Below are 14,337 nucleotides of genomic sequence, written 5' to 3'. Positions count from 1 at the left end.
TCATGATGTTTGATCACAGAAAGGTTAGGTTTGTTCACATTGATCATATCTTACCTACAGATGTGGATGGAGTTGAAAGCTGGGATGATTCAATTTATTCTGATGCGTCACATAGTCTTGTTACAAGTAGAGTACCAGTCGCTAATCCTATATCAGACGTACCAGAAAGAAGTCGAAGACAAAGTCAGAATTTAAGTCTGAGCCTGAGTCAGGCAGACAAACAGTCTGAAAGTGTAAAGTCCAAATGTAGATCAAGGTCAGTCCTTGGAGAAAAATACTCCACAGGCTGAGCCTAGAAAGGCATCCTCTTCGAAACGGAAAACCAGTGGTTAAGTTTAATCTGTAAATATGGGCAATAAGTTCATATCTTTTGTTTGTGTTACAGAATTCTATAGTAGAATTTGGAAACATAAAATGGGTTCTATTTGAGAAATGTACACCAAGAGTTGTGTGTACCATGCAGGTCATGTACAATGGTTATTTGCTCTGATTAACTTCTTCAATAAGGAAGGAGAAGTGTAATAGAGCCACCTGGTGGGCTACTGATGTATATAATAATAAAGCTATGCGCAGTGCAATTCTTACCGGAAGCCATGTTGTGCTGTTGTATATATATAGCTGGTGTGCCCGGCGGTGCTGAGGGTTTTTTGAGGGCATGTTGTTATGAAAAGTAGAAATAATTTTTGTATATATATATAAATGAGTTTGTCTGTCTGTCTGTGCGGGAAGGAGAGAGAGAGAGAGAAAGGGAAAAGAGAGAGAGGGAAGGAGAGAGAGAGAGAGGGAAGGAGAGAGAGACAGAGAGAGAGAGGGAAGGAGAGAGAGAGAGAGGGAAGGAGAGAGAGGGAAGGAGAGAGAGAGAGAGGGAAGGAGAGAGAGACAGAGAGAGAGAGGGAAGGAGAGAGAGAGAGAGGGAAGGAGAGAGAGACAGAGAGAGAGAGGGAAGGAGAGAGAGAGAGAGGAAAGGAGAGAGAGAGAGGGAAGGAGAGAGAGAGACAGAGAGAGAGAGGGAAGGAGAGAGAGAGAGAGGGAAGGATGCACACTGGATTATTATCTGTCACTCTCCCCTTGTCTAATTTATCAATTGCATCCCCCTCTATATGCACACTGGATTATTATCTGTCACTCTCCCTGTGCCTAATTTATCAATTATTATCTGCCACTCTCACTCTGTCTAATTAATTAATTGCTTCCCCCTCTATTTGCACACTGGATTATTATCTGTCACTCTCCCACTGTCTAATTAATCAATTGCATTCCCCTCTATTTGCACACTGGATTAGTAGCTGTTACTCTCCCATGTCTAATTTATTTATTTATTCTAACTTTGAAATAACTTTAATGGTAGCAAATTTGTACAGATTAATCTTTCTTTGCAGCTGCCTTTCTCATTGCTGCCAGCACATTGCTGAGTTCTTCTCTCTTCCTCTTGGCATGGATGTGGGTACCAACTCGCTTTTTGATGAATTTGAGTGCATGCTTGTCTTTAGAGACCTTCAGCAATTCCATTGCACGCCTTTCATAGGGGGCAAAACCACATACCCCACGGATCAGATCTCTGACAAACTCGGTGTGCTTGGTCAGGCGCCCTTTTGTGCGGCACTGCCATGGGCTGATCTCATTCTTGGTGAAGGGGTGTGTCGCCTGCTGCGCACGCACCCTGTGCCTGTCCCGTGTGTGCGTGACATCCCTTCCGGCCGACGCCGTCGCCCCGGGTGACGCCAACTTCCGCTCGGCTGCGTCCCGCCCCTCCAGCCTCTACCAAGATGGCGGCGATGGTTCCGCTGGGCTCCGTCCCGCCCCGCCCGCCTTTACCAAGATGGCGGTGATGGCTCCGCTCGGCTCCATCCCGCCAGCCTTTACCAAGATGGCGGCGATGGCTCCGCTCGGCTTTGTCCCGCCCTGCCAGCCTTCACCAAGATGGCGGCGATCACGGGTCGCTGGTTTGGAATCGGGCCCAGCGGGACGGGCGGTGCCTAGCTCGGGCATGGCTGGCGAGGAGAGGCTGAGGCTTCGAGGCCTGAGGCCTGCAGGCAGCTCATCCACCGCCAAGGGGGGGAAAGCCCGATACTCGGCGCGCGGCCGCAAAGGGAGCCGAGCCCCGGGACCGGGCCGAGGGGGGGAAAGCCCGAGTCCCCAGCCCGCGGCCGCAAACGGAAAAAGAGCTTACCTACAGGGTTCAGCTGGGGATCCATTATCTTAAAATGCCTCATAAAACGTTAAACGTGAACTTAGTGTATCATGCACTCCTTTGCAAATGGATTTTTTTTAATTTTAAAACCAACTTTTTTTTTGCTGGAAATCTGTATTTCATATCATTTAATCCCCATCTGCATCATGTCTGGCATTGCCTCCAGTGGTTAATGTGGCAACCATCACGTCACTCAACGCTAATGAGCGGTAGGATTGGTCAACCGCTAATGAGCGGATTTTTGAACGTTTTTTGTATACTGTCGGAACAATTTTTGTTTGACCAAAAAGTAAGTATGCCTATGAGACTCCCCTAATCATAAGCTTTCTTTTGATATAACATATGTGTAGGTGCGCGCTATAACTTTTGAGTGTATAGCGGACAGACAGACAAACAGACAGACAGACAGACATACAGACAGACAGACATACAGGCAGACAGACAAACAGACAGACAGACATACAGACAGACATACAGACAGACGGACACAGTGGGTCCTGTGGCAACCTCCATTTTCATTGTCCCGGTAGCACTGCCAGTAAGTAGCATCGCCCTGAAAAGAAAAATGGTGCTGTGGTGACATCAGTCGGCGTGCAACGCCAACTTAATTTCACCAGGGCAAACTTCAACCCAACTTCAGCACTGGGTTCTAAGCACACCAGGTAAACCCAGGGAGCAAGCAGACTGACAGAGGAACTGTCAGCACCTCTTAAAGGGACACACACATCTTTCAGGTAAGTTTGCATTTAAGCTTTTGGAAAGGGTTTTTTGATTTTATTGAAGCAGTGGCTTACTGCAATATATGCTAAAAGATTTTAATGTGTGGGGTGTGATGCTGGATGCTTGCAAGGCCTCAGATGATAAAGGAAGACCTCTGAGAAGACAGAAAATGCTGCAAATACTTAGCAGGTCAGGCAACATCCATGGAGAGAGAAACAGAGTACATGGGCTGGATTTTGTCAATGGAGGCAACTTGGAGGCGGGACTGCTGCTTGATGTATCAATGTCCCGCTTCCATCCTCACCTGACCATTCAGAGGGATTTTTCCCTGATTGAGCCTGGCGGGCTCAGCAAGCCAATTAGTGAAGAAGTCACTGACAGATCACATCAACGTCAGACGTGCTATCTGTCAAGACTTTTTGAAAGAAGAAATGACAGCGTTTGACAGCTATGTGAAGCTGTCAAACACTGACATTCTCTTGAGTTTGATTCGTTTTTGTGGTGAGGACTGAAAAAACATCGTAAAAAAGTAAATTTCATATATCTGATGGATCGGAGGGTCCATCAGCCATTACCTGAAATTGACAAGATGGATGTCTGCTGTCCTGATCCAGCACGGCTAAAGGCTACAGAAGTAAAAAAAGGTAAGTGAACACTTTTTTAAACTTATCACTCACCTTGCATACTTACCACTCCACACTTGCACCCATCACTCACCTCTACACCTTACTCCCAGGTGCCTCCGATCGCCGCAGACCTCCTCCACGTCTCCTCCAACCCAATGGGGTTCTCCGAGGTCGGGAAGCCTTCACCTGTGAAGGTAAAATGGCACTAATCCCCTTTTCTGCCTGTTAACTACCTGTAAACAGGCAGTTAAAAGGATTAAAAGCCTTTCCCGCCTCCAGGAGACAGGACCCGAAGCTACACATCCTCCCGCCTCCTGGCACCCACCCCCAATTTCTCCAATTTTATGTGCTGTCCCACCTCCATACCCGCCTCCTCAGGGCTTGGAAAATCGAGCCCCATGTCTCAGGTTGAGAGGTTGCTCGAACTTCTGAGTATTTCCCACATTTTATGCTGTCATTTCATATGTATAGCATGTGCTCACAGAGGGAAGAGGAAGACAGGAAGAGAAAGAAGCCAAAGAGGAAGAAGCAGGAGGAAGGATGTAACCCAGACACCCCCTTTCGAGCCGGGATATCCAGGATGAAATCATCCACCTGTGGTCCCAGTGACCACAACCCCAATTCCCCTTTCAACATTAGCCCCTCACCTTACCTTCCCTCTGTAACTGACCATCACGCCGTCCTCTTGACCACAATGCTGAAATAAAAGGCACCACATAGCAAACTTTCCAATCCAATTTTATACATCTATCCGTGCAATATGACATCAAGAAATCAACTTATCACCTTTCTGCATTCCCTTAGTGACTGTCTTGTGTGTGCCTTTGCCGATACTATTGATGTCACACAGTGCTATCCCAGTGGCTGCAGCATGGCTGGTGGAAGGCTGCTGAATTTCCATGGGGGGCACTGCAAATGGCCTTGCACGAGCTGGTGGCTGGGAGTGTCAAATTGAGAGATGGTGTTTCTTCTTCTTCTTCGTCATTCTCCTCGTCCTCTTCTTGGTCACCCACTGGCTGGGCTGGCTGCATTTCTTGGGTGTGTGAAATGAGGAAAGCACAAGGGTGGAGTTGTGGTGAGGGGAGGACAGGAAAGCAAGAGGTGCATGCCAGAAGGAGGATAACATATGAGGATACCCGCATCTTGTATCCTTTCTGCCCCACCACTGGCCAAGAGCTCAACCATGCCCCTGCCAAGAACAGCCTATACCGTCTCCTCCAAGGGGTTGAGGTGAGGCTAGGAATGGGAGATGTGCCTCATGATTTGTACAGATTGTCGGTAGGTGAGTGGTTGGAGGGGGTGCAGTCGTGCAATGATAAGTGTGTGAGGCTAGTGGTGCAGTTGGTAGGAGACGGCTTTTGAAGAAGCATTCACTGACCTTGACCAGTGGTCTGGACTCATGAAGCTTCTTTGGGCACTGGAGCCAGGTGGTGAGGGCAACACTGCTGGCAGTAATGGCCTCAGGGATCTGGTCCCACATCATTCTTTCTGGAGGACATCTTGGCTCCTGTGAGTACAGGACCTCTCTTGCAGTGTTGACCCCCTGCACAAAGCTGGAGTGCTGCGTGCGAGACCCTGGGTGCCCCTTCCCTGGCTTGCTGAGCCACTTGCATTAGTGCTGAAGCACGTTTCCAAATTTTTTGAGATTTGGAAGTCAATTCAGCTTCAAGTGTGGAAGACTGCCATTTGGGACTTTTTAATGATAATTTTTTTTTGAAAGGCTTAACGGGCTGAAAAATGCATTTTTTTTACTTGATTTTAATTTTTATTAGTTCTGAACACATTGCCCCTTTAATTCATAGCCCTTTAATTGCCCTCAATTCATTGTGAACTCCACAGCCTCATTCCCAGAGGCTGTAAGAAGCTGCAATGCCACTCCAGGACAGGAACTTCAGGTCGGATGCCTCCAGTAATGCCACCAAGATGGCATTACATGGCAAGTTAATCCTGCGCTACAAATGTCAAGCTCCCAGCCCGAATTTTTGCCCGTTAGCGCTGCGGCCATTTTCAGCGGCCATAAGCCCGAGGCCGTGGTGACATCAGCAGGTTTCTGTCAATGTCTGATTTCTAGGCCTACAAGTTTAGGTTATAAACTGAAACAGATTAGAGACTGTAAAAGAATGTAAATCGACTGGCAACATTTACTAAATTGGCCAGTTAACTTCCGTGCACTACTACCACTTAGTTAGAAGGTAAGAAACATATTATTAGCAAAGAGAAAAACATAAAGGGAAATTTAGCAAAGGGGCATTTTTGGACGGAAGCCTCAATAACAGGGAGAAAGGAATAGAAGAATATATTGATGGGGTTAGATGAAGAATGGTGGGAGGGGGCTTGTGTGAAGCATAAACACTGGCATAGACCTGTTGGGCTGGTTGGCCTGTTTCTCTGCTGTAAATACTTTGTAATATTGGTACAGGTTTGAAACACGGTTATAACATGATAGTCCTGATTTGTCGACCTGCACTGCAGTTTTTTTTATTCATTCATGGGATGTGGGCGTCACTAGCAAGGCCAGTATTTATTGCCCAAACCTAATTGCCCTTGAGAAGGTGGTGGTGAGCTGCCTTCTTGAACTGCTGCAGCCTGTGTGGTGAAGGTACTCCCACAGTGCTGTTAGGGAGGGAGTTCCAGGATTTTGACCCAGCGACGATGAAGGAATTGTTGTGTTTGCAAAGATAATCCAGAGGCCGTAAGCAGAGCTCAGTTCATGTTGCTTTTAATGGCTGATCCAAACACACTCTACAGGCAAAAGCAATCGAATACCTATATCCAATGTCAAACACAATACAATGATAATAGCACTATCAAACTCCATGGCCTAGAAATTCAGTATAGCCACTTTTGGGGCGGTAAAGTCGGGCGGACGCTAAAGTTTGCGCCCGGCGCAAAGTCGCGCCACCTTCGCCGATATTCAGTCGCATCGCCCCAAGAGGTTGCTGCTGCGCTAAAACAGGCGATGCACGACTATCTTTAGGTGCTAAGCCGGCGGTGCTGAGCAATACCCCCGAGGCCGGGCGCAGCACCGGTGCGGCGAGTTGTTGATTGACGGCAGACACTCTGGCGCCGGTCAGCTCTTAAAGGGGGAGGGTTGATTTGTTTGCCTGCCACGCCCTGCACACTGCAGCCCTCAACCTAGGCCTGACCAATTCAGCTTCACCTGCACAACGCCCAGGGCTATGGAAAAGGCCAGGGAGAGAGCGCAGCACTTCAGCGACGGTGACCTGAGACTGCTGGTTGGCGGAGTGGAGCGCAGGCGCCATGTTCTGTTCCCAGAAGGTGGCAAGAGGCCGCTGCCCAGCGCCTACCGGAAAGCCTGGAGGGAGGTCTCCAACAGGGTGTCTTCCAACAGCGTGGTTGCCAGGACTCCTGTGCAATGCCGGAAGAAGTTCAACGACCTCACTCGGGTTGTCAGGGTGAGTACCCTTTCCAGTGTCCTCCTCATCCCTGCATGTGCACCTCACTTTATGGGCAAAGGGACCTGAAAGCCCTAATGGCCAGCCCTCATCCAGCAGCTATGGGACTGTCATGAAAATCACTTGCACATTCAGCACTTTACACACTGTACAAGCTATTCGACCATGGGAGGCATTGCAGACAAGATCAGGGCTTCACACTGTACAAGCTATTCGACCATGGGAGGCAGTGCAGACAAGATCAGGGCTTCACACTTGCAGGCCAAGGTGGCGTACAACCGGCGGAAACGAACTGAGACCGGGGGAGGCCGTCCTGAAGTCAAAGAGCTCTCCGACCTCGACCAGCGTGTGGAGCGCATTATGGCAGGCCGGCTGATTGGCCCCGTCGCCACTGGAGATGCCGACCCCGTTCTGGGCACCAATGGTAAGGGCATCACCTTTTTGAACTCTCTCGTTACACTTGCGCCTCAGATCAGCATCCTTTGCCACTGTCCGACCAATGCAGTGCATGGCAGCACTCATGCCTCCCTCGCTGCCGCCCTGTCCTCACTCTAAAGCTACTCTTGTGCCTTCCTGCTTTCAGATGGTGAATCGCCAGGTGAGGAGGCGGGCCCTCAAGCTGCCACTGTCAGCGCTTCCGATTCCGAGGAGGAGGAAGAGGAAGCCGGCCCATCAGTGCCACCCTCAGCCGCGCCAGCCCATGGCGAGGAAGGGGACACATCTTCCCTGGAGGAGAGCCGGGGGGAAGGGTCGGAGGAGAGTGAAGCTCCGGGGCCCAGCGGCCTGCAGCAACGCGGGAGGGGTGGGGAAGCTCGGCGGACTTCTCCCCAGAGGGTGAGTGTGGCCTCCAGTCCTGCGATGGTCAGCGCAGAGGAGGTGCGGCTCCTGGAGGAAATGGCCGTCCAGGCTGAGCGCAGGCACAATGAGCTCATGGCTGCAGTGGCAAGGATGCCTGACTCCATTGAGTCTTTGTCAAGGAGTGTGCAGCAATTTGGAGCAGCACAGGCCAGGAGTCTACAGGACTTCGCGGCAGCACAGGCGACTTCGAGCCAAGTGCTCAGTCATGCCATCCATTCACTGGCTGTGGTCATGCGGACACAGACCAGGGCCACACGGGCACTAACTGCTGCCACCCTCGCTGGATCAGCCAGGCATCGCCAGGGCACCCGCCGCGCAGCAGCAGCCCAGCAGTCTGTTCTTCAGCTGTTTGCTGCGCATGCTGCAGTGCTGGCCCGTGCGAGTGCCAATGTCTCAGGCGACCAGCGAGCACCTGCGCTCTGCCAGGTTGGCACCATTCCTGCAGCCGACACTGCCACTCCGCCATTGCAGCTGCCACGAGCCACTGGACAGACTGCTGCCGCCCAGGCAGAGTTGGAGCAGTCAGCAGCCGGCCCCTCCGAGGCCAGAGCTGGTGCAGGCCGACTCCCAAGGGCATCTGCCGTCTCGCCATCTGACCCTCAGCAGCTTTCCCCCAGCCTTGCTGCAGCCACTGGGCTCCCATTGAGGAGGAGCTGCAGGGCGGGCAGGGGCCAGGCAAGGATGCGAAAGGCATCGCCCTCGCAGGGCAAAAAGTAGAAGCTCTGCACAAATGCCTGGTGCTTTTTTTAAGGCCGAGATTGGTGCAGTTGGGTTTTTGTAAGGCCGAGACTGGTGTCTTTCTTTCTTTTTTTAAGGCCGAGATTGGTGTAGTTGTGTTTTTGTAAGGCCGAGACTGGTGTCTTTCTTTCATTTTGTAAGGCCGAGACTGGTAGTTTTGTGTTTTTGGGGGGGCTTCTCCACATGAGGTTGTAATGTGGGAAGGGCAGAGGTTTGCAATAAATGATTGTTCTTAAATTGCACTGTGCATGGTTTTTTTGTCAAGTCCTGGTTGCCCTGCTCGGCTGAGGGCTTGTGGAGCGGCTACATTCATCTGCTGACATTGGCACAAGCCATTCCCTGAGAGGGGGCCTAGAAGCGATGTTCAATAAGCCGGCGACGGGCGGCCCTTGCACTTTCTGCCTCCCTCCTGTGCTGGTCCTCCTCCTCCTCCTCCTCCTCCTCCTCCTCCTCCTCCTCAGGTGGTCCTCCAAACTCTGGTGGCAGTGGCTGAGTCCTGCGGATAGCCAGGTTGTGCAGCATGCAGCAATCGACCACGAAATGGGAGACTCGCTCCGGCGAATATTGTAGGGCTCCACCGGAACGATCCAGACAGCGGAACCGTTGCTTCAGGACGCCAATTGTTTGTTCGATGATGTTCCTGGTCGCTTGATGGCTTTCGTTGTATCCCTCTTCAGCAGGGGTGCTGGGCGCCCGGAGCGGGGTCATCAGCCAGGTACACAAAGGATAGCCTTTGTCCCCGATAAGCCATCCTCGTGGGTGAGGCTGGGCCTGGAACATGTCTGCCACAGAAGTCTGTCGCAGGATGAAGGCATCGTGGCTGCTGCCTGGAAAGCGGGCATTGACAGCTAGGATGTGCCTGTGGTCACACACCAGCTGGACGTTGAGCGAATGGTAGCCCTTCCGGTTGCGGTAATCCTCGGCATTCTCCAGAGGTGCCCGCAAAGCCACATGCATGCAGTCAATGGCGCCCTGCACCATGGGGAAGCCCGCGAATGCTGCAGAGCCCATTGCACGCTGTTGCTGCTTGGCAAGGGCCATGGAGAAGGAGATGAACTGACGTCTCCTTTTGAAAAGGGCATTGGTCACCTGGCGGATGCAGCAATGCACGGCGAACTGGGAGATGTTGGAAATGTCCCCAGTGGCGGATTGGAAGGAGCCGGTGGCATAGAAGTTGAGAGCCACCGTCACCTTCACTGCCACCGACAGAGACGTCCTGCTCCTCAGCTGTGGCTGCAGATCACCGCCAAGCAGGTGGCAGATCTCTGTGACCACCTCCCTTCGGAATCGCAGCCTCCGAACACACTGCTCGTCAGACATGTTGAGATTGGAGAAATGCTGGCGGTATACCCTGGGTGGGTAAGGCCTCCTTTCTCGATGCCTGTTGCCCCCTCTCCGTCTAGCCAGGGCTGCCACTCTCTCACGGCGTCTGTGAGCCCTTTGGATGCAATGGAGAAAGCCAGCGTTTGCACCCATTGCAGCCCCCATAATATGTTAGCAAAGGATGATATGTCAATGAGGCAAAGACAAGTGGAAAGCTGTGGCCTGAAGCCACAAGTACCTGTCCGAGTGTTGAGCCAAAGCAAAAAGCTCTCTACCTTGGTCTCTCTGCAAAGATCCGTCTCTCAAGAAGGAGTGCTGCGAAATGGCAGCCTTTTCTAGTGCAGGAGGAGTGCCCTTTAATTTGCGCCCCCCGCGCCCCGCATCGACTGAGCACCGTTCCACTCTACCAGTCGCTAGGGGCGCCGGGCGCACAATGGGGTGTCGCGACTGAATTTCCGTTTGGGGGCGCACAAAGGGCGTTGCACGAGGAAATGACGTCATGATCTGCGCGTGCATCTGAGCGCGCGCAAAGACTTTGCGCCGCCGCTAAATCTCTAGTGAAATTGGGGAGAGGCGCAGTTTGCGCTGCGCCCGGCCGCTAGCCGCCTAGCGCCCAACATCTACTCCTCCTAAGGCGCTACCGGCTGGTGCAACCAACTGAATTTCTAGGCCCATGTGCTCAGGCCAAGGCAATCGAGTACCTATCACCAATGTCAGACATAACATTTCCTCCCCCCTCCCAGAATTTCAAACATGAAATGTAGTGACAAAGTCCTGTAGGTGGCCAGGGCGAGAACGTGTACGAACAGGCCGAGGTGCGGACTGGTGAAGAGCAGGCCGAAGTGGGGACTGGTGAGGAGCAGGCTGAGGCACAATATCGGCTTGAGAGTTGGCTGGCTGAGCCACATGTGCATCCCGCCACTCTGGGGGTAAGGCTTGAGGATTAGGTCCGTATAATCCCATATCAGGGGGTGCTGGCACCTTCCGAAGGCGGCTGGCATGCCACCGAGAGCCGTCAGTGAGGCAGAAAGTGGCTGGTCCAAGTTGGCAGCTGATTTGGAGAGGGGAGGACCAGAATGAGGCCATCTTATTGTTGCAGTGAGGCCTGCGGACTCTGACCCAATCGGAGACTGAGATGTTGGGCGCCTTGGCCCTCTTCAACTGGTCGAAGCGGAGTTTCATCTTCTCCTGCTGCCTAGCGACTGTGGCTTGAGCCGGTGGAGCAGGGCTCTGAGCTAGTGAGGGGCGGAGCCTGCCAAGGGGCAGCATGAGCTCACGGCCTAGCATAAGGGATGTGGGTGAGACCCCTGTAGTGGAATGCTGGGAGGCTCTGTAGTGCAGCAGTGTGTGGAGGAGGGCCTTGTCAAACGCACACCCCTGGGATAGGTGTGCTCTGAGGCCATTTTTCAGTGTCTGGTTAAAATGCTCTACCCCCCCATTTGACTCGGGGTGGTAGTACGCTGCGCATATGTGACGGATGCCCTTGCTCACAAGGTAAGAGGAGAGTTCCGAAGAGACCATTTGGGGGCCATTGTCTGTGGTGATGGCCTTTGGATGCCCCCAGCGGGAGAAGAGGGGCTCAAGGATATCGATGATGACCCGAGAGGTGACGGAGCCCACGGCAGTGACCTCTGGCCATTTTGAGTGCAGGTCATAGGTCACCACTAGGAAATGTTGATGGTGGGGGACACCATGGATCTCCCCGCAGACATCCAGCTGCAGGTGCTCCCAGGGCTGAGAGGGCCAGGCAAGGGGTTGCAGGGGTGGAGGAGCTTGGTGGCCAGTCTTGCCACTTACAAGGCAGGCTGCACAGTCCTTGACCAGGGCCTCGATTTCCCTGTCGATACCCGGCCACCACACTAGGTCTCGGCATCGTTGTTGGAGCTTCACTATGCCCAAATGGCCCTCATACACCATGGATAAAACACCCCCACGAAGGGCACTTGGGACCACAGTGCAGAGCCCATGTGCAACACAGGAGTCATTCCAGCAGGAGAGCTTCTCTTTAACTCTGGAGTAGGCAGACAGTTCCTCAGGCACCTTGCAAGGCCAGCCATCTCTGATGAAGGTGTACAGATGGGAGAGGGCCGGATCCTGTTCAGAGGCCTCTTTGAGCTCCTGGAGAGACAATGTGGTTTGGAGAGGCGTGTGCAGCATCTGGACGATATTCTGTTCCACATGTTCAGACCCGACGAGTGGGGCTGGGGCAGAGACAGTGCGGGAGAACAGATCTGCAACAACATTGTCACGTCCTGGTGTGAACTGGAGACTAAAATTGTATTGGCAGAGGCGGTCAGACCAACAGTGTAGATGCAGTGGTCTGTGGCCCATGCCGGATGTCGACAGCAGGGCAGTGAGAGCCTGGTGATCAGTTTGCAGGGTGAAGGCACGGCCATACGTGTACAGGTGCCACCGCTCACATGCCCAGACACACGCCAGCGCCTCACGCTCGCCTACTGAGTACTTCTGTTCAGTGGGGCTAAGGGCTCGGGAGGCAAAGGCGATTGGTTTCTCCACTCCATTCTGTATCTGTGATAACACCGCCCCCACAGCTGCAGCGGACGCGTCACAGGTGACGAGGTGGGGCTGACGACGTCAAAGTGAACCAGCACTGGAGGTGGCGTGAGCTGCGATTTGAGGAGGCGAACAGCTTCTGTACAGGCTTGTGACCACACCCAGGGCTCATCCTTTCACAGGAGCTGGCGCAGTGGGGCTGTGGTGGCTGAGTACTGGGGCAAAAACTTCAGGTAGTACCCAGTCATGCCAAGGAAGGAGGCAACCTGTGCTGCAGAGCTGGGTTCTGGGATGCTGTGAATGTCATCCACGTTTGACTGGAGTGGGGATATACCGTCAGCCGACAACCGAAACCCCACAAATTCAATCTCTGAAACGGCAAAGACACACTTTTCGCCATTCAGTGTGAGCTTGTGTTTTGCTAGAGCCATGAAAACTCTGCGAAGGCGTTCGTCGTGAGTGGAGGTCGAGGGCACATGCACGACAATGTCATCCAGGTAGATGGCCACACCAGGAATGCCCGCGAGCACAGAGGACATCACCTTTTGGAAGCAGCTGGGTGCAGAGCTAAGTCCAAATGGCATCCTAGTGTACCGAAAGACGCCAGCATGTGTCACAAAAGCAGTGAGGTCCCTGCTGCTGGGGTGAAGAGGAACCTGTAGATAGCCCTGTCGAAGGTCCAGTTTCAAGAACAGGATGGAACCATAGAACTGCGCTGTGAGTTCCTCTGACGTGGGCAGTGGATATTTGTCAGGGATTACGGCCTTATTCACTGCTCGAAGATCGACACAGACGCGTAGACCACCTGACTTTTTTGTTGCGACCACCAGGTTGGAGACCCATGGGGAGGCATCAACTGGTTCGATGATGCCAGCTTCCAGTAGCTGCTTAAGTTCACCTGTGACCCCGTCACGGAGATCAAGCAGGATGCGGCGCAGTGGCTGAATGACAGGGGTAACGGTGGAGTCAACCATGGGCTGGTGGGTGAATGCAGTCAGGCAGCCCAGACCCTCGAAGAGTGCTGGCCATGTTTGGCGCCACGGTGAGGCGACGTGCAGAATCGCAGACCCGCCGGTGTCCAAGAGAGAAAAACCCAGGTCAGTGGAAAGATCCAGTCCCATCAGGTTATCTCCTTGGCGTGCCACATGAAAACAAAAATCTGGCAAAACTTTTGTTTCATAGCGTACAGTGAGGTTGACTGAGCCCACTAGCCCAATTTTTGAATTACCATACCCGCAAAGGGTAGTGGAGGGCGCAGAGAGTGGCAGGGAGCTGAAAAAGCATTTGAATGTGTCCACATTCAGCAGATAGACGCTGGCACCGGTATCCTACAACAGCAGGATGCACACATCATTCAGTTTAATTGTGCATGACTTGAAAGCCACTACTGGCCCAGAGCTCACATTGTGAATTATAGTGCTTGAGGACTGAGAGTGTTCATTTGTAGCAACCAGGGCAGAGCGGCAGACATTGGCAAAGTGATTTTGTTTTCCACAATTGCGACAGGCTTGGCCGCGCGCGGGGCAATTCTGTGCTCTGGTAGCATGTGAACGAGATCCGCAGTTTCCACACTGTTGCCGTGGTAGCGCGCGTTGCTGCCGTCGCGCGAGCATTACCGTGTCAGAGCTGTCGGGGCCAAGGGCGCTGTCACTGTGTGTGTGTGCTAGTTTCGCTGCACATTCGGCTGCAGACTCCACTTGAAAGGCAATGTTGACTGCCTGCCACAACGACAGATCATCGGACTTGAGTAACAGTCTTTCACGCACTCTCACATTGTTGGTGTGCTCTATTAGTTGATCACGCACCATCTCGTCTTGTGCACCGACCTTGCATGAGCTAGCTAACCCCCTCAAATTGGCCACGTATTGATGCACCAACTCGCCGGGGAGTTGGTGACGCTGTCTAAAAATGAATCGCCACAGGTGGGCACTTTGTGGGGCAGAGAAGTGTG

The sequence above is a fragment of the Somniosus microcephalus genome, chromosome 5, assembly GCF_052327205.1.
Source record: "Somniosus microcephalus isolate GS21.2 chromosome 5, FLI_Smic_1.0, whole genome shotgun sequence".
Taxonomy (NCBI): Eukaryota; Metazoa; Chordata; class Chondrichthyes; order Squaliformes; family Somniosidae; genus Somniosus; species Somniosus microcephalus.
The sequence above is the reverse complement of the archived record's forward strand: the minus strand, read 5'-3'. Positions refer to the sequence as shown.